Here is a 26,824-nt window from a genome sequence, read left to right as displayed (position 1 = left end):
TCGAACCCCGGTCTCCCGCGTGACAGGCGGGGATACTCACCACTATACTAACGAGGAGGACGCGTTAGTCCCCGGAAAGTTCTCCTATAGAGGAATTCACACGCTGGGTCCTGACCTTTCCTGTGCACGGGATTCCTGAGACGCGCCCATCTTCACAGGAAAGATTTGTTATAAAATCCAAGAGAACAGATTTCCCAGTGTGACCTGGAAAATGCAAACACGACAGCCCGCAGGAGATCAGACGTTGCCGTGCACAGTGTTATCACTCTGGCACAGAAATGTTCCTTAACAGCAGGACCCCCGAGCTAGACGCACGTCCTCTGCTTCGGTTCGCCACGGTGAGAATCGTCTGTGTTGTGCGTGAATTTGTACACGGAGTAGGGAGAAGAGCTTACTCTCAAAATCTAATCTCAGGTTCTGCAGCGCTGGCATCGAGTGGGTTATTTGCCTTTTAGCGATGGAAATCCCACCGTTAGGAATATTCCTCGGTGAAATTCCAGCCCAGAGCCAGAGCGGGCTTCCCAGGTGGTCTTTGTAGCAATTCCAGGGAGCAAAGAATCGAAGACACACTTCCCGGATGAGCATGACTGAAATGAACGTGTGTCCTGACCGGAGAGAAAAGCAATAGGAGTCCTACGACCTCGGAACAAACCTCTACAAACAGGTTTGGCTTAAGGCAACAGAAACGCGTTCCTCTCAGTTTTGGAGACCAGCAGAGGGAGATCAAGATGCCAGCGCCAGGAGGGCTCTGGAGAAGACTCTTTCCCGGCTTCTTCCCAGCCTCCTGTGACTCCGCGCCATCCTGCCTGCTCCTTGGCCTCCGGCTGCCAAGTTCCAATCTTGGAACTTGCCTCTCTCTGTGTCTCTGTGGGTCCTCTCTTATAGGGACACCAGCCACTGGATGTAGGGCCCAGCCCAGCGCAGTAGGACCCGATCTTAATGTAACTAATGACATCTGCAAAGACCTGTTTCTAAGTAAGGTCGCGCTCTGAGGTTCTTGACAGACACAGATTTCCAGGGGGTGCTATTTAACCCGCTGCAATTAAGAATGAAAGATAAAGCGTTTATGCATAAACTCCATTGACTGTGCCAGAGTATACACTAAGAGCTGGAAAGGCACTGATGAAGTTTGGTTGTGGGGAAAGGGAAGGGAGAGTATACAGTCGTCTGATACTGTTGCTCCAGTAAAAATGGAAGGAAATTGTAAAAAGAGGAGGACAAAGCTGTTAAATGACATAATGATGGTGATAACACAAACATACAAACTTTCCAAAAATATTAGAAACGGCAAAATGTCAACATAGCCTCGTTTCCAAAGAGACATTAAAGACCTAAACAAATGGAGAAGTATATAATTTTGTGGATAGGGGGACTTAGTATCTCAAGGATAGCATTTCTCCTTAAAGCGATCTATGAATTCCACATTATTCTAATATTAATCCCAACAATTTTTTCAAGAGCTTGAAAAGATTTCCAAGAGCTTTTTGTAAAATTGTATGTAAGTGTATCGGGCCCATAATAGCAAGGCCACTTCTACTACAAATACGGAGAGGATCGCCTGTAAAGCTTGCAGAACTTATCAGACACTCCAGGAATGAATATATTGTCACATCACAGACACTGGTATAGAACCTCAAATTGGTTAAACAGGACAGAGAGCTCAGGAGATCAGTATTTGGTGTATTGAGAGGGGTGGCATTCAGGGCAGAGGACAGTTCAGGCTACTTAGTAAATGGAGCGAGGAAAAAAATATAGTTTTCTCATGGAGGGAAATATGACATTGGATAAAGAACACTAGAAAGATCAAGGATATAAATGCCACCACCAAAATTTAAAGCTCTCAGTAGAGAGTATGTGAATCAGCCAGGAACCTGTATGTGCTAGCCTGGGGAATAATGTGGAGAAATTTAATATAGTAAATTTAATAGAATTTAATAATTTGTATAGAAATGTAATATAGTAAATTGTATAGCAAATATAGTAATATAGTAAAATTCCGTTAATGATGGAAGAGCTGATGTGGTCAATGGGACAGAGACTATCAATGTAGGAAGCCACACAGCCTAAAAGGCCTGGCTCTCTGGGAGAACTTGAAACCCCCGCAGATTTGCCCTCGAAGGCATTTGATGCCCTGAGGAGATACAGCTGAGACCAAGCAGTGGCGAGTAATACTTTCACTCTGGCTTCTCTCCTCTAATCTCCATCCAGTGCCCAACACTGATTTCAACCCAACCAGAAGTCACCTGACGAGGTAAGTTGAGGACAGCAGCTTACGTGGTCCAGCATCTTCGTGTTAGAAAGCACGAACGAGCCCAGGTCATGGATAAATCTGAGCACAGACATGCGAGGCCTCCCCTTCTGCTCCTCACCATCCAGTCTCAGCATTTGACTAAAATTTAACTTACATTCAAAAAGCTAATGCTCTGTACGCATGAGGGTGCCCTCAAGCCCTTCCAAAAAAAGAAAGGCAAAGCACCATCCTACTTTTGGAAAGACAGGGGAATTGGAATTCTCCAGACCCAAGATCTCATCACACCAGCTCTGTTCTCTGTGAACTGAAGGCAAAGAGAACGTGCAGCTACTCCAGGTTACGGAGCCCGCGGTAGAAAGAGGGGTAGACATGACCTGGTTCCGCCATCTTTTTTTGGCCTCCAATCTCCCACCAGCACAACTAAGCTGCAGACAGGTGGGAGGTTGGCCTGGGAAACACAGTCTGGGGAGTTGAGCCCTGCTGATGTAGAGAGTAATTCAGGGGATGGGGATCCACCCACAAGTGAGTGAGTGATCCACCCCCATCATGAGAATGTATATTCGAGCAGCAAAGATTGGAAACACTGGTTAAATACGACACAGAAATGCTACAGGGTCAAGACAACTTTGACCGGTTTGTGCATATGAAATTAATAGCTTCTTGTAACCGAATTTATAGCTTAAAATGAAAACACAAGTTGTGCGGAGAAAGGTTAACTGCAATTCAAATAATGGAATTGCAAGAAACTAAAGAGAAAAAGAAAAAAATGCACCAAGACCTCCCTTACGTTAGTAAGTCAAGCACGTCAACTCAATAGAAAAACAGGCAGTCAAATAAATACATAAGTAAACCGGAATTGGGGAGAAAATTCAAGTGTATAAACCCAAACATGTGTAGAGATATTCAACCTCACTGTGATACCAAAATGCAAGCCATTACTTCAACAAACTTATTTCCACTTGATAGGATAAAAATTAAATGTACAGAAGTGACAACCGTTGGAGAAGATTTGAAGACACAGTACCCTTTATACTTTGCCCAAAGAGCCTGTGGTGGTGACCCTCATGTGTGAACTTGCCCAGATCAGATATCTGGCTAAACATTGTTTCTAGGTGTGTGTGTGAGGGTGTTTCTGGATGAAATTAGCACTTGAATTAGGGGGTTCGGTAAAGCCATTTGCCTTCCCCAATATGGGTGAGCACCATCCAAGCCGCTGAGAGCCTAAATAGGACAAAAGGGCAGGGAAAGACTTCGGCCCTCTGCCTAATTGCTCAAAGCTGGAACATGGATCTTCTTCCGGCTCCCTGATTCTCAGGCCTTCGGACTCAGGTTGAATTATGACGGGGCAGACGTTATGGGTTGAATGTTTGGTTATCCCCAAATTCATAGGTTGAAATCTTGCCCTCCAATGTGATGGTATTTAGAAGTGGATCCTTTGAGAGGTGACTAATTCCTGAGTTAGTCCCTACTGGATTGGATTAATGCCCTTTTCAGGAGACCCCAAAGAGCTCCTTCGAGGAAGCTCTCTCTCATCAGACAATTGAAGCTGCTAGCACCTTGATCTTGGACTTCCCAGGCTCTAAAACTGAGGAGTAAATTGCTGTTGTTTAGAAGCCCCCAGTCTGTGGAAATTGTCACAGTAGCCACAAGGGACTAAGACGGGCGTGCGTCTTTACAACTTTGGGAAAACAGTGCTCATTACCTCCAATGGTTACACATTTATGTAACCTGGCAAATCAACACTTTGTCTCCTAGGAACATACTCACACGTTACATAGGCATACTTTGTTCTCTTGAGCTTTGCTTTATGGCTTTTATGACTGTTGTTTTTATAAACTGTAGGTTTGTGGCAACCCTGCGTCCTGCAAATTTGCTGGCACCATTTCCCCAAAGGCATTTGCTCACTTCGTGTCCTTGTGTCACACTTTGGTAATTCTCACAATATTTCAACCTTTTTCACTATTATTATATTTGTTGTGGTGATCTGTGATCCATGAGCGTTGAGGCTCCCATTGTAACTATTTTGGGGGGCCACGAACCGTGCCCAAAGACGAGAGCGAAATTAATCGATAATTGTGTATATTCTGGCAGCTCCATTGACCGGCCTTTCCCCATCTCTCCCCTTCCCTCTTCTCGGGCCTTTCTTTTCCCCAAGAAATATTGAAATAGCCCTACAACGGCCTCTAAGTGTTCAAGGGGAGGAGGAGCGGGGCACCTCACTTTAAATCGAAAGCTGGATGTGATTAAGCTCAGCGAGAAAGGCATGTTGAGAGCCACGGCAGGCCGAAAGCTAGGCCTCTTGTGCCAGACAGTCGGCCAAGTTGTGAGTGCGAAGGAAAAGTGAAAAATGTAGCTCCGGCGAACACACAACTGGTGAGAAGTGACACAGCCTTATTGCTGATGGTGGAGACAGTTCGAGCGGTCTGCATAGAAGATCAAACCAGCCCCAACATTCCCTGAAGCTAAAGCCTTGTCCAGAGAGCAAGGCCCCGACCCTCTTCAATTCCAGAAATGTCGTTCCTGAACCATGCATCAACAAGTCTATCTTTCCGCCTCTGGTTTGACATGCCCTCTTTATCATAGACTAAATGTCCTCATGTGATTTGGTTTATTTCTGGACTTTGTATTTGACCGCACTGATCTATTTGTCCATTCATTTGTGAGTGCCACAGTTTTTTTGTAGGTTGATGTTTATCGTCGAAGGTTGGGGTCCTCTAAGCGTACTCGGGTCCTCCGCAAAGAGGGATCATTTCACTCCTCTTCCAAATTTTGTGTCTCTGATATTTCTCATCTAACTGCATTCCCAACACTGCCAGCGGACAATATTGAGTAGCAGTGGGGGTAGTGACCAGCTGTATTCTTAGTGGCAATGCCCGTAGTGGTCTCCTGTTAAATAAGCTGCTTAAACTGCTGGTTTCAAGATGGGTGTGTGTGTGTGTGTGTGTGTTCAGAGAAAGTATTCATTACTTTCTATTTTCTTGAACTTTTAAGTCAGGAACGGGTGTTGAATTTTACCTAATAATTTTTCAGTATCCGTATCGATGTGGTTTTGGACTGGTGGGGGGTCCAGAGCCGATGGCTTCGAAAGACTCCTTGAGACGTCTTTGCGCAAAAAGGTGGTTTTATTAAGGCATGGGGACAGGACCCGTGGGCAGGAAGAGCGGCTCTGGGGTTGTGAGGAGGGACTGATTGCACACTTGGGAGTTGGGGGACTCCAAGGTAAAAGGGAAGTTTCCAAAATGACTTTCATATGCTAAAGAGGACTCAGAAGATACCAGAGGCCTGGCTATTGTCAAGCTAAGGTGGTTTTCCCTCTAGCGAAGTATGAACATTAAGACCGTAGGGGTTCCCGGAGGAATGTTATACTCTGCCTGCCTCAAGTATTTGTCAATGAGCTGCAGGTTCTAAGGAAATTTAGTTCTGCCATTTCCTTCTGTCCTTGTTCCCCACACCACTGTGGAGGGGAGGGGCATGTTGGGGCTCCAGGAAACTAAGTCTAGAGGTGTCTGGAGATTGCCTTTTTTTCTTGTAAATCATGAAAACACAAACTGATGGAGACTCAAGTCTTGCACGACTGTGATCTCTATCAGTCAACCATTTGTTTTCCCCTTTCTTTGGTTCTTGGGCAACCAGGGGAGCCTGAGGAATGTCACAAAGAGCCCACCCGTCTGGGCAGAGGTGGGGGCGTGGGGGGGAGGTTGGAGGGTGTCACCTTGCCGTATGCTCCTTCATCAGTATCAGAAGATATCATATGGCTTTTCCCTTTACATCTATTAATGTGACATATCCTTATCCTTTAATGGACTTCGTAAAAATGAGACAATCTTGAATTCCTGGACTAAATCTCACTCGGTCAGAATGGTGTTGGACTCTGTTTGCTAATGTCAGTATTTTCAGATTGATATTCATGTATGATCATCACATGTACATTTTTTTACTGTTAGGTTCAGACATTAATGCGATAATTGCTTCATAAAAAGAATTAGAAGGTATTCCTTCATGTTCTATGTTCTGGAATAATTTATGTAGCACTCAGACTATCTGATGTTTGTAGATTTGACAGAATTCTTCTCAAGACCATTTGGGCCTAGTGGTTTTTTGTGGAGTAGTACCTTGATAACGTTCTCTGTTTTATGGCACATAGTCTAAGTTTTCTGCTGATGTAGTCTTGATTTTGGTAAACCGCATTTCTGTAGGACTCATCCGTTTCGTCTAGGTTTTCAAATATATCTCAAAGGGGTTTGCAAAATATTTTTATAATGTTGACAACATCTCTTTGTTTTCGATGTTGATTTCCCTTCAGTGTTTCTTAGGTCTGTTTTCTCCTTTTTCTCATGATTAAATTAGCCATTAGTTTGCCTTAAGTTATTTTTTTTCCAGAAATTCAGGATTTTGATTTTATTCTATTTTCTACCACACTGATTTCTGCACTTTATTTTTCTCATTTTCTTCCTTGTGTTTTCGTCTGTTAATTTTGTTGATATCATTCTGGTTTTTTCAACTGACCGTTGATTGTATTTGTTTCCATTCTTATTGACAAGGAGTTTCACAGAGTACCATGAACTGAGGGGCTCATAAACAACAAAAATCCATTTTTCACAGTTCCAGAGGTTGGAGGTCCAAGACTGGCGGTGCCAGTGTGGCTGGGGTCTGGTGAGAGCCCTCCTCCGGGTTGTTTTCTTGTATGCTCACAGGGCAAAGAGGGCTAGAGAGCACTCAGGGCTTCCTTTTGTAAGTCACTAATGTCATTCACCCTCCTGACCCAATTACCTCCCAAACACCCCACATCCCAATATATCACACTGGGGTTTAGAATTTCAACATATGAATTTGGGGGGGGGGTACAAACATTCAGTTCATTGCAAGGATCGCTATCTTCCTGTTATCACTACTTTAAATGAACCCCCCCATTCTGTTATGTAGTGTTTTCTTGTTGTGTTAACACGTCTAAGATAAAGAGATACACAATGAACAATTAATTAACAATTAACAATTGAAACAAAAGCCAAAACTTTATAGTAAAATAGTAAAAAGATGTTAATAGACAATTTTTTAAGATATAAAAAAAGTCCCTAGGGGCTCCTGGGTGGCTCAGGTCATGATCTCATGGTTTGTGGTTTCCCATGTCGGGGTCTGTGCTGACAGCTGGGAGCCCGGAGCCTGCTTCAGATTCTGTGTCTCCCTCTCTCTCTGCCCTCCCCTACTTGCGCTCTGTCTCTCTCTCTCTCAAAAATAAACAAGTGTTAAAAAAAAATTTTAAAGTCCCTTATACATATAAAAGTATATCCGAACTCTAACAGATAAAGAAATGCAAATTCACGCCAAACTGAGATGCCATTTTTCTGCTGTTAGATTTACAAAAATTCAAAGGTATGTCAAAGCTATGGGGAACAGGCAGTCTTACTTATTGCTGGTGGGAATAGAAATTGATATAACCGTTATGGAGGGGAATTGGGGCATATCTAACAAGATTCTAACAGGATAAGCCGAGTGGGGACTGATTGCCCACAGAGAGAAGGTGGGAGTGAGCAGAGAGAGAGGGAAGGAAAACCAAAGAACCGCTGAGGCGAGTGACATTTCTCCGAGTATCTCTGCATGGTTTTGACTTTTAGAACGATATCGTCCCCGTGCCTACAAAAATAATAAAATAAACAAGGATAGGGTAGAGATGCAACATGGCATGAAACTGATGATTTCAAATGAATAATATGACAACGAAAAAAGGAGAGACCCAACACAATGAACTTAAGCGCAGTATTTATACTACATGTCGTCAGGCTAAAAACATAAAAAATTAGAAAACCAGTAAATTCTCAGTACCTTGGGTTCCCAGGGCCGTGGTTTAACGCACACACACCATGCACTTAAAAGCGCATGATCAGGGCCTTTAACCATAATCCAAATCCCTGGATAAGAACCGAAACTTTTTAACGTAAAGACAAAAAAGCAGCTAAGACCATTTCAAAATGTGTTCGCATATGGCTTTTCAGCCAGGTGCTTTTAAGGTGCCACAAACTGTCCGTGTAGGAAGAGTTGGCCCAAACTGTGTCACCTCGGAGACAGACGGCAAAGACTCTCTTCCCTTCCAAGGCAAGAGAAATCGCTCCAAGATTAATGAGTCGTGTCAAAGGAACGTGAAAACAGACAAATGTGATTAATGAAAGACCAAAAACGTAAACTCTTGCAAGGATATGCCCTGGTCTGTTTCGGCTGTTGTGGAGACCCCGCTCCAGAGATGTTGTAGGCCTAACTGAAATAAAACAGTGACAGGCCGCCTGAACAGGGACTTGAACCCTGGACCCTCAGATTAAAAGTCTGATGCTCTACCGACTGAGCTACCCAGGCTTCACGCCAGAGGTCCCAATTCACCGCATATAATGACTAAGGGCTCCAAGAAGTGCGAGTGATGCCCGTGACTCCAGAGATCACTGGCGTCCCCCAGCTGCGCCGCTCACACAGTCCGGGCCTCAGCGCTGCCGCTGAGCTCGACGGCATTGAGCGCTGCATTTCTTCGCGACACAAGTATTGGGTGTATTTACTGCAGGGGGCGTGGGAGGAAAGTCGCTTGGGAACCGGGGGGATCCGTCTGGTGGGAAGGAATATTCCTGCAGGAGAGGACTGCAGGCAGAGCCCCCGGAGCCGGCCTGGGCGTGGACGCGCAGGTGTCCCCACGGCTCACCGCGAGGAGGAAGCGCGGGTTCCACCAGCGACTTCCGAAAATGGGAGGAAACTTAGGAGAGCCAAACGTTGGGTAAAGAACGAAGGTTGCGGCACAGGGCAGAGGTTTAATTCCCGTTGCTTCCAGCAGTGTTTTCCTTCGGCGTCGGGGTTCCTGGGCTGTGAGGGTGGAGCAGTGGGCAAACACGCGACCGCCTCTTCTAAGACGGGCTTCTGTCCGGGACGCGCCGCAGTGTCCAAGTCGTTCCTCGCCTTCCGTCACGTTCCTTCCCTCCACCCCTCCAGGTCTCCCCCACACCTGTCCGACCTCCCTTTATCAGTTCTGTCATTCTTGCGCCCACTCGTCCGACCCAGCAGGGACGTGAACCCCGGGCAGTGCACCGCCCCCTCCCCAGCGACTCTCGGGAGTCCGCTTGCGTCCCCGCCCTGCTGTTTTTACCTCCACGTTCGGTCCTGAGCTCCGTCCTGTGTACTGGAGGGACGGACCAGGCAGATGCGAGCGCGTGCGCGGCGTCACCGCAGGTCTTCGTGCGTGCACGACACGTGGTCGCACCTCGGCAGGGGCCAAGACGCGGGGACCATAAACGGGATGACGCGTCCCTTCCCAGTATGGGGTGAGCGTCAAAAATGTTAATAAAGACACGCTTTTGATAATGGCCAATTTCCAACAAGATCCAAAAGAGATCAAGAAAGGTAAGGTAGTAGTGTCACTGTCACGAGCAGCCTTGGTGTTCGTGCGGATCTTGGAGCTGGAGAGAGCAGTGTGCGGATTGAATAAAAACACGCTAGCAGAGGATGGTTTCGATCCATCGACCTCTGGGTTATGGGCCCAGCACGCTTCCGCTGCGCCACTCTGCTACCTGCGGCGACAGCGGCCTAGACTCTCACTAATTAGTACGTCTTTTCGGGTGTCTACACTCTCTTCTCCGCCGGCTCTTCTACCGCCTTCCACTCGGGGTCCACCCCACATTTCCTTCTCAGACCTGCGACCACAGGGAATCCCTCCCACGTCCGCGCCTTTGTACACACTCAGAAAACCCAGGGTCCGCAGCCCTTTCTCGGGAGCCCGCGTGGAGTTCTGGCGGGGGGTTCAAAGCTTGGAGCTCTCGCGCCATAACCTGCGCGCTCGTGGACCCGAAACTAGGTCGCCCTGCACCTCCGCCACCCAGGAGGGGGCAGGGGCGTGGGGCAGAGCCTGGGCTCGCTAGAGGGGAGGGGCGGGGCAGAGGGAGGGGAAGGATGGGGTGGGGACCCGGCTAGGGCAGAGAGTAGGGCAGGCTGGGACGGGGGCGGGGCGAGAGCGGAGGGAGGGGAGGGTTGGGGGCTGGGCGGGGTAGAGGGAGGGGCTCGCGAGGCGGGGGCGGAGCGAAGGCAGAGGGAGGGGGGGCGGGGCGGAGCGAGGGGGGAAGTGGGCGGGGCATGCCGGGGTGGGGGGCGAGAGCGGAGGGAGGGTCGGGGGCAGAGGGCGGGGCAGAGGGAGGAGCCACAAGCGCTACTTGCAGAACCTCCACTACCGGGGTTGCAGGGAAGGGGCGAGCGCAGGACTCACAGGAGGCTCCGTGCCCTCCTCCCCTGCAGCGGGACGTCCTGCCTACACGAAATCTCCAATCTCTGGTCCCGACACTGAGTTGGTGTTTGGGAGAGAGTCTGTACGTATGTTGTGACCTTGGAGCAGAAAGCGAGGCCCGGATCGCTTTCTAGTTATGTCTGGACCCGTTTCTGCCAGCGAGGCCTGGTTCTTCCCGACAAAGACTCCTGCCAAGCTGTTTCCAAACTTTTCCATGTCCTCATTTCTTACCTGACACCCTTTCGTTCTTCTTTCTTGTCCCTCTCATCGACCGTCTCTTCTTTCTCCCACCTTCCAGGGATGCCCCGAGAGCGTCGTTGAAAGACTGTCTCCTACGCAGAAGTATATGAAGCCGCCTCTCAGTTCGCGCAGGTGTTTCCGTCTTTCCTCCAGGCTCTTGGCCTTGGAGCTACAGAGCCCAAGGGGATCCTACCTTGCTGGGATCTTCGCTCACATCTGAGCCCATGGCCACCTGCTGCGTACTTATTCAAAACCAGACTTCTCTCCGTTCAGCTTCATGGTTACATGCTATATTCGTTCGTATGATTTGAATTGCTCCAAAGTTAAAAAGCAAAAAAAAAAAAAAAAAAAAAAGTCTGGAACATAGAAGGCGCCTGCTACTGGAGAGGTAGCATTTCCCCCACGTTTCGTTTTGAGTGGAACACAAGGTAACTTTGTGGTTCTCCTGGGTAGAGGTCACATTTGTAAGTGGATTTTTACAAAGGCAAGTTATCAATACTTCAGCCTTCTTTTTTTTTTTTTAAACAAAAATACAAGACAACAAATCTCCACCTTTATTTATTTACTTTTCAGTTAGTTTAAATCCTTGAGGGGTACAGCATCACACGGATTTTGTGGCCAATGGCTTTAGCAGGAAGGTTGCTTTGGAATTTGGCACGAACCATGCCACTGTTTCCATGAGCATGAGTCACTTTTCCCCAGATTACTCTGGTTTTATTCGGTTTGCCACAGGGAGTCACTGTGTTGTTCTTTGCTTCGTACACATAAGCACATCTCTTGCCTAGATAGAATTCAGTTTCATCTCGAGCATAAACACCTTCAATTTTAAGAAGAGCTGTGTGCTCCCTCTGGTTCCGGAGACCTCGCCTACAGCCAGCAAAAATGGCTTTGGATCACAGCCTTCCAGACGTGTTTGTTGTTTCAGGAGTCCAGTTCCTAGCAGGCCTCCACGGGTTCCAAGACGGCGGAAAGAGGATAGATACTTCAGGCTTCTTAAGGAACCGTTTCTATCGCCCATTCCTTACTGCCTCATCGTCAGCTTCAGAACTGTCTTCCAGTTTCTATTCAGTTACTTAGAAAGGTCTGATTGAGAAGGCCCAAGTCACAATCACAGTTTAGCTCCAGCTGGAAGCCTCTAGAACCGCAGGTGATACTTCACCCCCAGAGGGACTCAGCCATTATTTCTCTCAAGGTTCTGAATATGGTATGTGATTCCCAAAAGGGCCGGATTTATGGGCCTGAACCTATGCAGTCACACAGCGCACCGTCACCCCCAAACCCACACTTAGAAGGGCTCTGTCTTGGGGTTTATGCTCTGCAGATGCCGTCTTGAAATTCTTAAGAGTTTTCCCTTTACATATGTTTCGTGATGCTCACTGGGGCACGGAGCGTGTTGAGGCTGGGGCTTTCGTTGAAGCCTGGGCTCTCCTGGCTCTTCCCTCCCAGAGATGGGTTTGTGCCAATTTGCCCTTCCCACTCCCCTTCCTGACCCCCTCCCTCCAGCAGTAAGCTCCCTAGGAGATCTGGGGGGAAAGGTTGTAGTCTCGCAGCTGGCATTACCAGGGGACGCTGGGTGGGAGTCTTGGTGGGAGTGAGCCTCTAGCCCACCCCCATGCGGGTATATTTTAGTAATTTTAGCAGCACGTTTCTCCCGCTCTTTGAGCCAGGGGTCCCCATTTTCCTTTGTCATTGGGTCCTGTAAATTATGTAGCTGGTCCATCTCCCCCAGTTTCCCAGGTCTCCCGTTCTGTTTCCTGGCCTCTCCACGGCCTTCTTTGCTATCTTGCTCTCACTTTTGGAAAGTCAGGACCTGAATTTTCAACAAGGGAGCCTGGTGTTTTCAAGGGGAGAGTGCGGAGTCTTCATTTTGAAATCCCACTGCTGAAGGCTGTGTAAACACCACCCGCGGTAGATTTTTTTTTTTTTTTTTAACGTGGCCATCTACATGGAAGTGTACGGAACTGACCTTGAAGTGAATTTCGTTCCAGAGTGAAGACAGAATATAACTCAACGGTGAAGACAGAGGTTGACAATTTTGACTACGTGAAAGTTAAGAAGTGTTCTTTTAAAAATCATGCTCAACACTCTAAGGGTAAACAGAAATATACGAATAAAGAGAGAAGAACTAGACTAAGTCTAAGTGAATATTCTGGAAGCAGTATGACAGAGTTTAAGAGGTGGAAAATATGAAAGACTAATAAAGAGGCATGGAAAACAGATTAAAAGGTTCAAACAAGAAAGAGAACAGCTGTGCTTTGATTGTAGAACCAGCCAGTGATGGTTTAATGTTAGTCGACAGATCCTGAGATTAAAATATTTCATAATAGGTATTCTTTCTGTTAGCATAAGAAGATAGCACGATGCCTCTTAAAAGAAAGAAAAAAATATAATCTCCAGAAAGTTACATATTAAAAGCTAAAAGTGAAATAGGACGTTGAGTATGTTAACGTAATTTTATGCAACAAAAAGACAAGATAATGAAAGGAAGAATAGTAGAATTACAAGCCAGTGAAATTTGGCCTCCAATTACCATAAAGCAAACTTTCTTTGGCACTGGAGGTATTATTTATATTTCATCGTGGTAATTGTTTTTTTTTTTTTTTTTAAGTTTTTTATTCATGTTGAGAGAGACAGAGACAGCACAAGTGAGGGAGGGGCAGATACTGCGGGTCGTTGTTTTAATCAACAAACATTCAATAAGTACAATAGGGGAAAGGGTCTTGAGTCAACGGAAAACCGCAAACCGCATTCTCTCAAAGAATCCCCTCTGGGTTATCTAATTCTGATTCACTCGACAATTCGGTAATTGCGAATACCTGGGAGCAATGGAAAATAATTCTTGTCTATAGACATACAAACTCTGTCTTGGACAGGAGAGGTTCAGATGACTTCCCTTCCCTGCTGTGCCAAAAGCTGGGGTCACATTTTCACATTTATTTCAGTATTCCTGAGCTATAAATATACCTACTCTTTGGATTCTCTTTTAAACTGATAAAATATGCTGGATTCCTGTATTATGAGTTAAGTAAAGCCTTTAACGTACGGTGGTTCTTATATCTGTATGAGTTACGGCTTTACTTTTATTGAAACTCATCTTTTCACTACTATGTGCCAGACACAGTTCTAAGCAGTGAGAATAAGAAACTAAACTTTTGTCTTCAGAGAGCTTATTTTCTAGTGACACATAAAGTAAGTGTTGAACAATTATTCTGTAAAGACCTTTTACATCAATGAAGATATTTATTGTCTCGGTATTGAATTAGCCTATTAACCTTAAAAACAAAAACTGCCTATTATTTTTACCAGCGAAAGATGGGTTTATTTGGGAATAAAAGAGAATTGCAATCTGGCAAAACCATAGGCAAGTCCAGGGAACACAGGAGAAATGTGCTTTTTTAAGCAGAAAAGGGGTGAGCTGGGAAGGCAGTTCCAAACCAATGGTTTGTTGGAGCAAACCGGAAGTTGAAGCATGGTGGCTTCTCATTGGCTGGGCTGGGGTGGGGGGGTGGACAGGAAGAACGTGTCTTCCCGGGGCTGGAATAGTAGAGTGGTGTCCATTTGCAAGGTCGAGTCTGTGCAAGGTTAAGTCCCTGTCTTCCTGTTGGGGCTGCAGTTGGCATGGTTGGGCTGAAAGTGGTCCCGGGTAGACTGGGGAGCCCATCCCCAGGACGTCCACCGAAGGTTCTCCGTCTTGTCACAAGAAAGCATTCAAGGACAGACCAGACACAACGGTTGAGGGGTGCAAATAGGAAGTTCATTAAAGTGGGAGCACACTAGAGATGTGAGAGCGAGTGAACTCAGGGGAGAGCCGCCGTGAGGGGCTGGGTGTCTAGCTTTTACTGACAGTTGTTAACTAGGGGATGGAATATGTAGGATTTTTTTGGTGGGGGGTAGGGTTTGGGGGGCATTTTCTCCCTTATTTGGTGAGGGTTTCTGGCCTGTCTGGTGCCATCTGGCTTCTCGTGGCTTTGTTTCGGAGTGTGACCAGGACCGGCCTCTGACTTCCTTGCTGCTGGCCTCCAGACATCCTGTTAGAACCTAACTGACTGCTTACTCTACCAGTATGGAGTTAGTTCGTCAATCAGTCAAATCGTGGAGTCTTTCATGACCTTGGCCATATCTCTGGTCTGCTAGGTTTTGACTGTTTCAGTTGACTTGTACATTGTATTGGGCTTGAGAAACAAATATTGCATGCTGATTTTGAATTCCCTTCACACTGATGGGGGAATGTGGGGCAAGCTGAGGGCAAAGTACAGGCTGGCACACCCCCGCCCCCAGGTGGGATATGGGTGATGTTCCCAGGACACTCCTGGCTACTCAAGAACAAAGGAAAGGGGTGTAAGTGCTGGCCACGGTGATGTGGGAAACTAAGGCAGATGAAAAATTAAATTCCCTTACTGCCTACAGCCCACTAACATTCCTTGAAACTGGTAGAGTGACCTCCTGCTAGGAGCTCAGCTGCCTCGATGATGACACTTTGCTGGGGGCAAAAGAGAACCTTAGCTTAACATTATCCCAACCTCTAGGATCCTGGAAGTCTACTTCCTTGATCTCAACTGCCCCTAGATAGATGCTGGCAATCAGACTCCAAGCTTATGGCCCCTGGTATACATCTGAAGGGTCTCATGACTGAGGTTTTATTAAACAGCAGTTAGTGGCATTTCCGTAGCAACAGCCAGTCCCTCAAAGTCCTAGAAACCTTGCTTCCTGGGGCGCCTGGGTGGCGCAGTCAGTTAAGCGTCCGACTTCAGCCAGGTCACGATCTCGCGGCCCGTGGGTTCGAGCCCCGCATCAGGCTCTGGGCTGACGGCTCAGAGCCTGGAGCCTGTTTCCGATTCTGTGTCTCCCTCTCTCTCTGCCCCTCCCCCGTTCATGCTCTGTCTCTCTCTCTGTCCCAAAAATAAATAAACGTTGAAAAAAAAAAAAGAAACCTTGCTTCCAAAATTCCTTAGAGACTTAACCTATCCCTGATCCCCTCCCAGCCTGAGGGTATATAATGTTACCTGTCACAACCCCATGCAGTTCTTCCTGCCCATGGGTCCTGTCCCCATGCTTTAATAAAATCACCTTTTTTTGCACCAAGGATGTGTCTTCAAGAGTTTTTTCTTGATTGTCGGCTCCGGACCACCCCACCATCACCCCAAAACGTCATCAACACTACATACATCTGATAGTTTAAATAATCAAATAGGGACGGATAGGAAAAAAAAAAAGATGCAGAACAAAAGAAGAAGAATACATTTGTTTTTATTAATTTTGGGAACACACGAGTCCATTAGAAAGTGTAGGGAAGGAAAATTTTTCCTTCTATCCTCTAGGTTCTTTTGGCTGGTCTGTTAATTAAATTGACATAGGACAGATCAATAGGAGAAAACACACTTAATTTCATACATATGGGAGCCCCAAAGACAAGACACTCGGGGGCAAGTTGATTTATATGCCATTCTGAGCTAAGGAATGGGACAGGGGTTGGGGCTTCAACAAGAAGGAAGACGACTCACAGGAAGATGGGCAGAGCAAATGTTTGGAAAACAAATATCTGTCATGTGGTGCAAAGACAATGGGACACAGGAAGGACTTAGAACAAACAGGCCCTGTGAGCTCCCCCCAGCTCACCACCCCTGTTCCACACTTTTTACAGTCTTTTCCGCTAATTGCTCTCTTCCTGGGCCAGGCCTTCTATCTACATTTTTCAGGCAGTTGAGTCAAATGCCAAAGTGGCACACCCTGGGGTGGCCTATTCTGCTCCCCTGGAAAAGCATGTAAACTAAGGAAAGCATAAAAGGTTTTAAAGTGTTCTCCCTGACCACAGTACTGAAATTAAATACATATATCCCATTTTATACATAGGTAAACTGAGACAAGAGTCAGAACACAGTGACCTGATCAAACATGTCTCCCTCTCCACTCTCCTAATTAGCTTACTGTTAATCAGCTTGTATAAGATTTCGCATGCGTCAAAAAATCATCAGAGACGTAAAAATGGACAACAGAAATTGTTGGGTCCTTGCCTTAGTGAAGTGCTGGGCATGGTCTAGCAGACCCTCTGGGAATTATCCAGTTTTATAGGAATGGGCACCTTGGACTGACTTTTATTCACGAGGCTATTTTAGAACTCTATGGTGGTAGAGGTCAACTTATTAAAACAAATAATTTTGCAAGTGCTTCTTGTCTACATCACTGCAAAGGATTTTGCACGCTTGGAATACAATTCTGTCCAGGAGAAGAGAGGACCCCAAACACTGAGCTTTATTGTGCTATAGGATATTAACCAGTTTTGCACCTGTTAGAATTGACTTCAGCCTTTCTGATTGTGTGTGGTCTGTTCTTCTCATTCTCCTTTGAAACATTTCTAACTGTTTACTCATTAACTAGTGAGACATTTGACATTGTGTTCATATTATATGTTTAAAAGTCAAGTTTTCAGGTTTTTAAAAAAGGACTTTATTTGCCAAGTAACCTCCACACCCCACATCGGGCTCAAACCCACAACCTCAAGATCAAGAGTCACAGGCTCTACCGACTGAGCCAGCCTGGCACCCCAAGGCCTTGCCTTTTCATCTGATTGATAACACCAATACATTGGGAGAGTTTCCAAGAGAGAAGGAGGAAGAAGTCCTGACTGAGATGTCAAGGGCATCTTGAGAGAGCACACCGCCCAAGGTGGGCAGGCGAAGTCTGAAAACAAGTTCATTGGCAGAAAGGAGGACTGGCAGCACATTTTCTAAGTGTTTGGAAGATAGGACACCACGGTTCAGAAAGGGCAATGGAGCAGGGGATTGGAGTTGCTGCTGCACCAGCCACGTTAGCCAATAGAAAAGTGAAGGTGACCGGGGTCTTGAGCAGCGGCCACTTGTCACATGGTTTGCTGGGGTGGGGTGGGGGTGGGGGGCCCTACATGAAGTCTCCTTAATCCCCGGAGGATCTCGAGGGAGGACTTGTTCCCTAAATGTAGGGATGGAGGACACGTTCACAGATGGCCCGAGTCATGCAGAGCGGTCCCACACCACACTTTTGTGAGTCACGGGGCTTCAGGCACACACATCTGATTCAAGACCTTCACGTTTTCCACCTCTTTGCGTTGCCTTGGAGACAGTATTTGGGGTGCTCTCTGTGAAGACCGACACCAACCCAAACCAGACAACTATCCACCCCCCCCCCCCCGGCCCCCCACGGCCGTGCGCACAGACTAGGATCCTGGCACAGCTGTCTGCGAGTCGGGGCCTGCATGTTTCGGGGGTCCTCGTGGGAAACGAAAGGTTTCTGCAGGCCATTAACTGAGGGAACTGACCAAGAACGCTCCTATGGGGCAGCAGGAAAAGGGAACATCGGTCGAGGCAGGAGGGATTTAAAAGACAACGTCTTTTTCAACTCAGGAGAGATTGAGAAGCCAGTCGTCCGTCCGTGCCCTCCTACTTCTCTCATTCTGCGCCCTATGCTGAGGCGCGCCCCGCATCACATCCCTTCTCGCCCTGCAGGCCGAAGGAATGGAAGGGGAGAGGAGAGGGGAGCCAGGAGGTGGCGCCGGGGGACCCTGGGGAGGGAACCCGAGGGCCGCGCAGGGACGTTCAAGGCCCCCGCGCGCCCTGGCCGGAGCCGGTGAGACGCGAAAACACCGCTGCGCCCCGGGGCCGGCTCCCCGCGGGAAAGCTCGTGCAGATGAAGGCGCGGGAGGGTCCGTGACCGTCCAGGGAAGCCCCCGAGGCACGGCGGGCGCACCCCGGTCCCGGTGGCACCTGCAGCCGCACCCCACGCCCTAGACGGGTCCTGCAGGCAGGCCCCCGGGACGCGCGCCTTCACCCCGCCGCCAGCGTGCAACTCCCCGCACCGCTCGTCCGCTTGTGCCTTCGGGTTTGCGGGCGCTTCGCCCCCGTACCTTCTGGAAACAGAACCCCGCCCCCTTCCTGCACGGAAGGGCCTCGGTCATTAATGGTACTTACCCCCCAAGGCCGCACGGTTCGTCAGGATGGCCGAGTGGTCTAAGGCGCCAGACTCAAGCTTCCGCTTCCCGCTCTGGGGCTTCTGGTCTCCGCGTGGAGGCGTGGGTTCGAATCCCACTCCTGACAGCGCTCGTTTTGGTTCTTGCCTCACTCATCATCACCCTTTGGTCCCAGGGCTCACTCAGAATGGGAGGAAAATTTTGCAAGCCGTGTACTGGGTAAGAAGTTAATATTCAAAGTTTGTAAAGAATTCATACAACTTAATAACAAAGTAGCAACCGATCTGATTTAAAAATGGGCGGAGGAACTAAACAGACATTTGCCCAAAGACGACGTCCGAATGGACGACAGGCAAATGAAAAGGTTCTCAACATCACTAGCTGTCAGGGAAATACGAATCCAACCCACAATGAGATATCACCTCACACCTGTTAGAATAGCCAGCCTCAGGAAGAGGCTGTTGAAGGAAGGATGTGGAGAAAAGGGGGCCCTGGCTCACTGCTGGTGGGGGTGCAAACGGGGACGGCCGCTGCCGGAAACAGGGTGGAGTTTCCTCAAAAAAAGAAATAAATAAAAATAGAACTCTCATATGACACAGAAATGCCACTTCTGGGTATTTATTCAAAGGAAATAAAAGCAGCATTGAAGAGACATAGGCACTCCCATGTTTAGTGCAGTATTATGCATAATAGCCCAGATATGGAAGTGACCTTTGTCTGTCAATGCATGAATGGATCAAGATGTGAGAGATACATATCTATACGTATATAATAGAAGAGTATTCAGCCAGGAGAAAAAAAGGGAAATTCTGCCATTTGAATCAACATGGATAGACCCTGAGTATATTATGCTAAGTGACATGAGTCAGAGAGAGAAAGACAAATACTGCATATAGGAGGTATGTGGAATTAAAAACAAAATTGTGTCAGCAGAGAGTGGAGTGGTGGAATCCAGGAGCTGGGGGTGGGGGTGGGTGGGAGAGATACTCTAGGGTGTATATTTGCAACTAGTAGATAAATGAGTCCTGGAACCCTAAAAGACAGCACAGTGATTATAAACAACAAAACTGTGTTATGAACATTAAACTTGTCAAGAACCGAGATGCTGATTGTTGTCAGCACTAGAAGAAATGATAATTATGTGGCCAGCTAAGAACTCTGTTGTACACCTTAAGTGTTACACGATATTGAGCTTACACAATATTGTGTGTCAGATATCTCTCTATTTTGAACACAGAAAAAAAACTACTACAATGACTTTCCTAGGCAAGGCCAGCGGTGGAGCTGAGCTGGAATCCCACCGAGACACATCCCTGCCGGAGAAGTTGCTGGATAGTAATTCAGTAACAGGGGGACAAACTCGTATTCAATAGCAAAGCTGCAAACATCTAAGATCTGAAGTTTCAGACCAAGATGTTAGCCTACGCAGAACTTCATAGAATGCATTTTTTTTTTACCTTCAAAAAATGAATCACATAAATCACATAACCCTGAGATAAAATCTCACAGGGAGCTCTTACTGTTAGTGAGCGTATTTGCACAGCGAGGCCACTTCTCCGCGATTGCTGACTTAAAGGTTTTCGCTCTCAGAGTTCACAGGCGGCACTGCAGACTTCGGGACGCAACTTTGGAACAGGTGCTTTTCCGCTCGCGGGTTCAGTAATTCTCTCCTCAGTAAAAACCCCTCCCGCCTGCGGATGACTCGCCCACCCGCGCACGCGGTTCCAGTTTCTGGGAAGAGGGAAGGGGTTGCGTCCAAATGTCCGTGAAAACACCCCCGTACTCTCTTTGTGGCCGGTTAGTTAGTCGCAGGCGGTTACGGGGGAGAATTTTGAATCCACGGAGAGAGGAACAAAACGGAAGTGTCAGAAGTGGGATTCGAACCCACGCCTCCATGCGGAGACCAGAAGCCCCAGAGCGGGAAGCGGAAGCTTGAGTCTGGCGCCTTAGACCACTCGGCCATCCTGACACCGCGGCGCGACACTTGCCAAATCTGCTACTTGAGGTGCTTCCGCGCGTGCCCCGGGGCTCAGCGCCCGCGGCGTCTTGCGGAGAGACTGGGCGAGGCGCGGGTTCGGAACCCAGAGACGCGACCGCGGCGGAGTACGGCGCCCGAGCCGCCCTTAACCTTTCATCTCGCTTCCCGGTTCACTCACCAGCGCTGTCTTCCGCCCTGCGGGGTCGCTTGGGCGCTGCAGGACAGTCCTGCCCCTCCTTTCTCCACGGCTCTCGGGTGCTTTTCAGTAAAAATGACCCACCTTGGGCGGCAGCAGCTAGTCTGAAACATGTTTGCCTTCGTGGCTGGAAAAACACCAGCTGACGGTGAAAATGAAATAGCCAGGAAGGAAACGAAGTAACCTTGGTGCAACTACCGTTCTGGGACTAAGCCGTGAAAGAGAGAAGCACTTTAAAATTCCGACAAACAGGAGTATCGACAGGTTCCTGTAATCAGACCGCAAGGGTCTAGATCCATACAGCACATTTAAATTTGTAAGACATCACTTTTAAATCTGTGATTTCTTCATCTATTACTCTAAAGCTGCGTGGGAAATACCTTTTTTAAAAGGTGGGTTATTATTTGTAGATTTGACTCTTTTTAATGTGATTATGTTTCAGCACGGCAGTGACAACACTATCGAAAATTAAGTGCATATCTTAATGTATGCATATGTTGAATTTTTGCACTCGGCCTATACCGGTTTGAGGTCTATGTATATATTTTCTGTGGAATGAAAACTTCTGCATACAGGTTTAAAATATCGGAGATACTTGAAAGTAGATATTATTTTGAATGTCCCGTCATATGGAATTGCAGCAGAAAATATGCCATAATCCAACTGTCTTTCATAGATGGATTCCTCACAGCACAGTCAGTATGTCATGAACTCGTGGATCGTACATTTCCTGACACCTCTTTGTTACATTGTATTTTACCCATTTTTTCCTTACCAGTTCAGGGGAAATTGGATAAGTGAAATCTGAAATAGTAGAGGCTTCTGAGTGCAGCCGTAAGAACGCCTGTGACAGATGGTATTTTCCAAAGATGGCCCTACCGAGAGATGGCATGCCACGGGTTTTTCCTTTAATGCGATTTTGACACATTTCCGCCCGAGGGTGGGGGACTGTGTTGCATCGCATTGGATCTAGGTAGATCTGCGATGCTTGGAACCGATGCTGCTGGGCTCCCAGTGTTAGCTCACCACCGCTTCCAACAGGCTTATCTCAGGACATTTGTCCTCAGAACCCAGCCACCACGCTGCCAGGAAGCCCGACCTGGGCCACAGGAGACCCTGCAGGGGGGAACTGAGGTCTCCAGCCCGCACCAGCAGCGGCTGCCTGACACGCGGGGAAATGGTCCTTCGCATGATTTCCTGCCCCCAGCCTCACAGTCCTCCAGTGGGGTCTCCCGAAACCAGGAGCAGAGACAAGCCGTGTCCTCGGCGCTCTGCCCAGATTCCCAACCAAGTCTGGGAGAGAGTAAATGAGAGCTGTTGTGTCAGTTAAGTCATCACGTTTTAATGTGATTTTTTACGTGGCAATAGGTCGGGGGCATCCGTCCAATCAGGAGAGAGACACCGCACAGTAATTTGACAGGAAAAGGTGTTTGGTTGTTTATTTATTTACTTATTTTTCAGGTTGTATTGAGATATGATTGACCTAGAACACTGTAAGTTTAAGATGGGCAACGTGAGGATCTGATATAGGAACGTGTTGCAAAACGATCACCACAGCAACCTGAGCCAACATCTGTCACCTCGCATTGTGACAATTTTTTCCTTGTGATGAAGACTTTTAAGATCCACTCTCTCAGCAATTTTCAAGTACATATTTCAGTAGTGCTAACTATGGTTGACATGTTTTACACGATATCCCCAGAACTTGTTTATCTTATAACGAACAGGGCAAGTTTTAATGTCAAGAATTGTTAACTAAAGGGAGGGTCGGAGGAACAAGGAATTGGCTAGGAACAAGTAAAGAGAACTGGGAAGACTTTAAGAAGAGCGACCCAGGGAGCAGTCACCACCCCTAGGGCTGAAAAAGCACGGCCGGAAGAGAGGGCCGAGATAAAGCCTGGAAGGGTGAGCCCTCTGCCCCTCCGCACCCCTAGCTAAGATCCAGCCTTGCTGTGGGGGACACAGCCGTGGCTCACTAAAGACCAGAGAAATCACGTGGTGTTGTGCCGGCAGAACTTGGCAGAACTTGCGATCCCAGAGTCAGGGACGTTTCAAGGAGGGTGAGGAAAAATGAGCCCGGAGAAGGGCGCCCGGCTGGCACACTCAGTAAAGCACGTGAGTTTTGGTCTCAGGGTTGCAAGTTCAAGCCCCACATTGGCTGTAGGTTTTAATAAAATCCTTTTTGAAAAGGCTGGAGGAAAGGAAAGCATTATTATCTAATGGCAGAAAGCTTAGCAGGACTGTTACTATGGTAAATGTGAAAACAGAGAAAATGCACCTAATGAATTTGGAGATTCGGCGAAAGACGTTTCCGGGCAATGTTCTGAAGGTGTCGCCTGGCTTTTCCTAGATGCCTACGGTAAAATGAGACACGAGAGGGACACACTACGAGAGACAGACACACTAAGGAAAGAATGGTTAATTATAAAGGAGCCAGGACTTGGTGAATATTCAGCAGTAAAACTGTTCCCCATTGCCAGCTTCTCCAGATGACAGACGATGTTACAATTAAGAAAAGTCTTCTGGGAAAACATGGTCTAAAGAGAAAGCCAAGGATGCAATTGTGAAGCCTCGGGTCAGATCCCAGAAAGATCTCTGCTGAGCCGCACGCAGGTGGACCTGCGGATCAGGGCCCTACACAAATTACATATATGTATTTTTAAGTCAAAACCTATGTCATACTTGTTTTAAGCCCTTAATTTGAGGGGTAATTTGTTCTGTAGCCATGGTAACTGAAACAATAGTAATGGCAAATGCAATCATAGGACAATTAAAGGAACAAGACAAAAAGGAAAAGACAAGAAATCCAGATAATGGAGCTCCCACCGCAGAGCAGACTTTGAGAGCTGGTATTTACCTGTAATTGACATTCTGTAGTGTATTCTATTCTGGGGTCAGGGAACCAGCCCTGGGAGCCAAATCCCGCCCGAGGCCCGTTTGTGCAGGGCCTGTGAGCTAAAATGGACATTTTAGAGTAGTTGAAAAGGTCAAGGGAATATTTCATGACCTGTGAACATTATATGAAATTCTAATTTCAGTGTTGTGAATGAAGTGCTGTAAGAACACAGCCCCGCTTCCTCGCTTATGTATTATTTATCTGAGACGAGTTTTGAGCCACAGTCTGGAGCTGAGTAGTGGCGACAGAGACCATATGCCCGCAAAGCCTAAAATGTTTACCATCTGGCCCTTTCCAGGAAGAGTTTGCCGACTCTCTCGCGAATCTGTCATTCTGTGGTTTTTATTCTTTTTTTTTTTTAATTTTTTTTTAACGCTTATTTATTTTTGAGACAGAGAGAGACAGAGCATGAACAGGGGAGGGGCAGAGAGAGAGGGAGACACAGAATCTGAAACAGGCTCCAGGCTCTGAGCTGTCAGCAGAGAGCCCAACGCGGGGCTGGAACTCATGGACTGTGAGATCATGACCTGAGCCGAAGTCGGGCGCTTAACCGACCAAGCCACCCAGGCGCCCCCCCCCCACCGTGGTTTTTATTCTGAGTGCACTGGCAACTCTGGGTTCTTTGTTGTTCTTCTGGGGGAAGCTTAGGGCCTCCGTTTCTTTTCTGTTATCTGTTGCTCACGTCCTTTCAGAGGAGTGGCCCGACTCCAGGCTTCTCGGGCTAACAATTTCTCTCTACTCTAGATTAGCTGCCGCTTAGGGACACGCGTGACCTAGGGTGGGTGGGGGGTATGTCTGGGGCGCAGAGGTTTGTGAAAGGCAGAGACGTAGGCACGTTCCTTCCCCCGGTCTCGTGCTGGCGTCACCATCACCTTCTCCGCACTGGAGTGTGCTTTATCCCCTTTCTCCACTGCAGAGAGCGAAAAATCTAGCTCTACATTCCCCATACAGGTGGGCTCGGTGGACCAGATACGCTCTTCTGTTCTGTCTCTTCCCGGAACCAGAACAGGGTGTCTCATTTATGGAGCCCCCGACATTCTTGCCCGTGACCTTCTCTCCCAGGCCCCTTTGGGACCCAGTGCCACTTATTTACGCCTAGCTAGACATGTGTGTGCACCTTCTTGGCTCCTGCTGCCCCCTTTCTCACCCTGTAAAAGAGGAGGCAAGAGCATTTGTCTCACTAAATCTTACCCATGAGGGATTCCAAAGGCCAACAGAAGCCACACTGGGTATTAGTTGTAAGGAAAGGTGTTACGGATCCCAGTTGAGTCCTGTTGGCCGGAAAGGAGCTACTGCACAACCAGGATCTTCTCTCTGCTTTGTGTCCAATGGAACTAACCAGCTACCCATCAGCCCAACGGCACACAAAGGTGTGTGGCTACTGTCTGCGGAGAGCCTGTTGAGGGCAAGTGACAAGAAGGACATAAAACCGAACACAGCCACTCAACGTACCGTCGGCAGACCACCACAGTCCAAAAATGTCTACCACCAGTCTTCTCTGTTCCAAGATAGGGAGCTCGTGCCAGAAAGAAATCAGTTGTATTGGTGAGCATCTTGTTTAATTCTGTTGATGGATTGTTTGTAGTGAAAGTTCCTCAGGGAAGGGAGGAGTGCGTTTAATTACATTCTGGAACAAGCTTACCTCTCTGTGGACCAGAAACGGATGTTTCCTGACCAGCAACTTTGCACATCCCTGGTATTAGGGGAGTGTTCCAACACTCAAGTGTAGGGCAGGATCGTGCGTTTTAAAAAGATAATCCACACTACCAGTATGATCAGAACGAGATTTCCAAAACATTATTTATGTAGCTCATGGGGTCCCCAAGAGAAACAGACTTGACCGCCTCTCGAGCAGGAGATATCACTGCAGCCTTAGGTGGTGTTTGGAATGAAACCAGAAGCCCCACGGCATGTTCTCCAGAACCAGCCTTATTTCACAGGAGAGCTGCCTTTCGCAGACCAGTCTCCCTGGGAGGCGTCTGCCAGAAAGGACTAGACTTCCTGCCTTCTTCCTCACCCGATGGCAGTGAGTGGCCAACATACTGCAATGGTTGGACTCCCAATATGGGCCAATTCAAGCTGTTTAGAAGTAAATATTATGTATCCGCTGCTCAAGCGTCAACCTACCCTATTACCCGAGGTCCATCCAAGAATTTCACGACTCGACCAACCCTACCCTAACCCTATCACTGCAGTTACATTAGGGTGCTGCTCATCCTTCCTTTGCTCATCCAGACCCATTCTCTGGCCTGCGTTTCTTCCCTGGAAGGCTGTATCCCGTTGGGCTCTCCTGCCCCGCGAGCTCCTATGTGGATTCAGCCCGTGGAAGCTACCGGCAGATGTGAGATGCCAAGAGACAAGTAGAGGTCCCCGATTTCCTCTCTTGAACCTAACCCTAAATTTGGAGATCAATCCAATGGCTCTCCGAAAACACCCGTTAAAACAAATTCTAGGGGTGCCTGGGTGGCTCAGTCGGTTAAGCATCTGACCCTTGGTTTCGGCCCAGGTCATGATCTCACGGTTCATGAGGTCAGGCCCCATGTCCGGCTCTGTGCTGACAGTGCAGAGCCTGGTTGGGATTCTCTCTCTCCCTCTCTCTCTCCCTCTGTCCCTCCCCTGTTCATGCTCTTTCTCTCTCTCTCTCTCAAAATAAATAAATAAACTTAAAAAACGAAAACCACATTCCAGTTAGGCGAAGATTTCCTACATGAGAAGGAGGTAAAAATTAATAACAACAGTAGGGAAAAGTGAATTGTCAAGGTTAGCATCACAGAGTCAAAGGGCTGGGTCCTACATTTATGGAATTCTGAATCCTTTGGCTCCACAAATCACATTCACCATAAGTAAGGCTCAACCAAACACAGAGAAATATTACTCAAGTATCTTTTAATTTGTATGATTGAACAAGCATTACAAGCTAATTATAGAGGGCTTTACACATAAATAAATTCGAAAGCCAACGGAGAGTCCCCACTGTGCTGACTTATTTCCTTCTAAGTCAAGGTGCAAGGCGTTTAGAATAAAACTGTGATCGTATCATGTAGTTTTGCACTCAGCCTTTTTCACTTACTGGTATTTT

General features: G+C 47.5%; 1 protein-coding gene, 4 non-coding genes and 1 pseudogene across 5 annotated transcripts in view; 1 reads left to right on the top strand and 5 right to left on the bottom strand.

The window, feature by feature from the left end:
- The window catches only part of LOC147580609 (histone H2B type 1-C/E/F/G/I), a 505,297-nt gene that overhangs the window by 368,921 nt on the left and 109,552 nt on the right, over nt 1–26,824 (bottom strand). The window lies entirely within an intron of this gene.
- TRNAK-UUU (transfer RNA lysine (anticodon UUU)) lies at nt 8,524–8,596 on the bottom strand. The gene has a single exon. It is a non-coding gene; the product is annotated as a tRNA-Lys (tRNA).
- TRNAM-CAU (transfer RNA methionine (anticodon CAU)) lies at nt 9,716–9,787 on the bottom strand. Its single transcript has one exon. It is a non-coding gene; the product is annotated as a tRNA-Met (tRNA).
- On the bottom strand, nt 11,268–11,769 carry LOC112853777 (large ribosomal subunit protein eL33 pseudogene; annotated as a pseudogene).
- On the top strand, nt 18,697–18,802 carry TRNAL-CAA (transfer RNA leucine (anticodon CAA)). The gene is made up of 2 exons: nt 18,697–18,734; nt 18,757–18,802. It is a non-coding gene; the product is annotated as a tRNA-Leu (tRNA).
- TRNAL-CAA (transfer RNA leucine (anticodon CAA)) lies at nt 20,539–20,644 on the bottom strand. Its single transcript has 2 exons — nt 20,607–20,644; nt 20,539–20,584 (listed from the first exon to the last, which is right to left on the bottom strand). It is a non-coding gene; the product is annotated as a tRNA-Leu (tRNA).

Source organism: Puma concolor, chromosome B2 (assembly GCF_028749965.1).
Source record: "Puma concolor isolate L17-30 chromosome B2, mPumCon1.1.hap2, whole genome shotgun sequence".
NCBI classification, from domain to species: domain Eukaryota; kingdom Metazoa; phylum Chordata; class Mammalia; order Carnivora; family Felidae; genus Puma; species Puma concolor.
The sequence above is the reverse complement of the archived record's forward strand: the minus strand, read 5'-3'. Positions and strand labels throughout refer to the sequence as shown.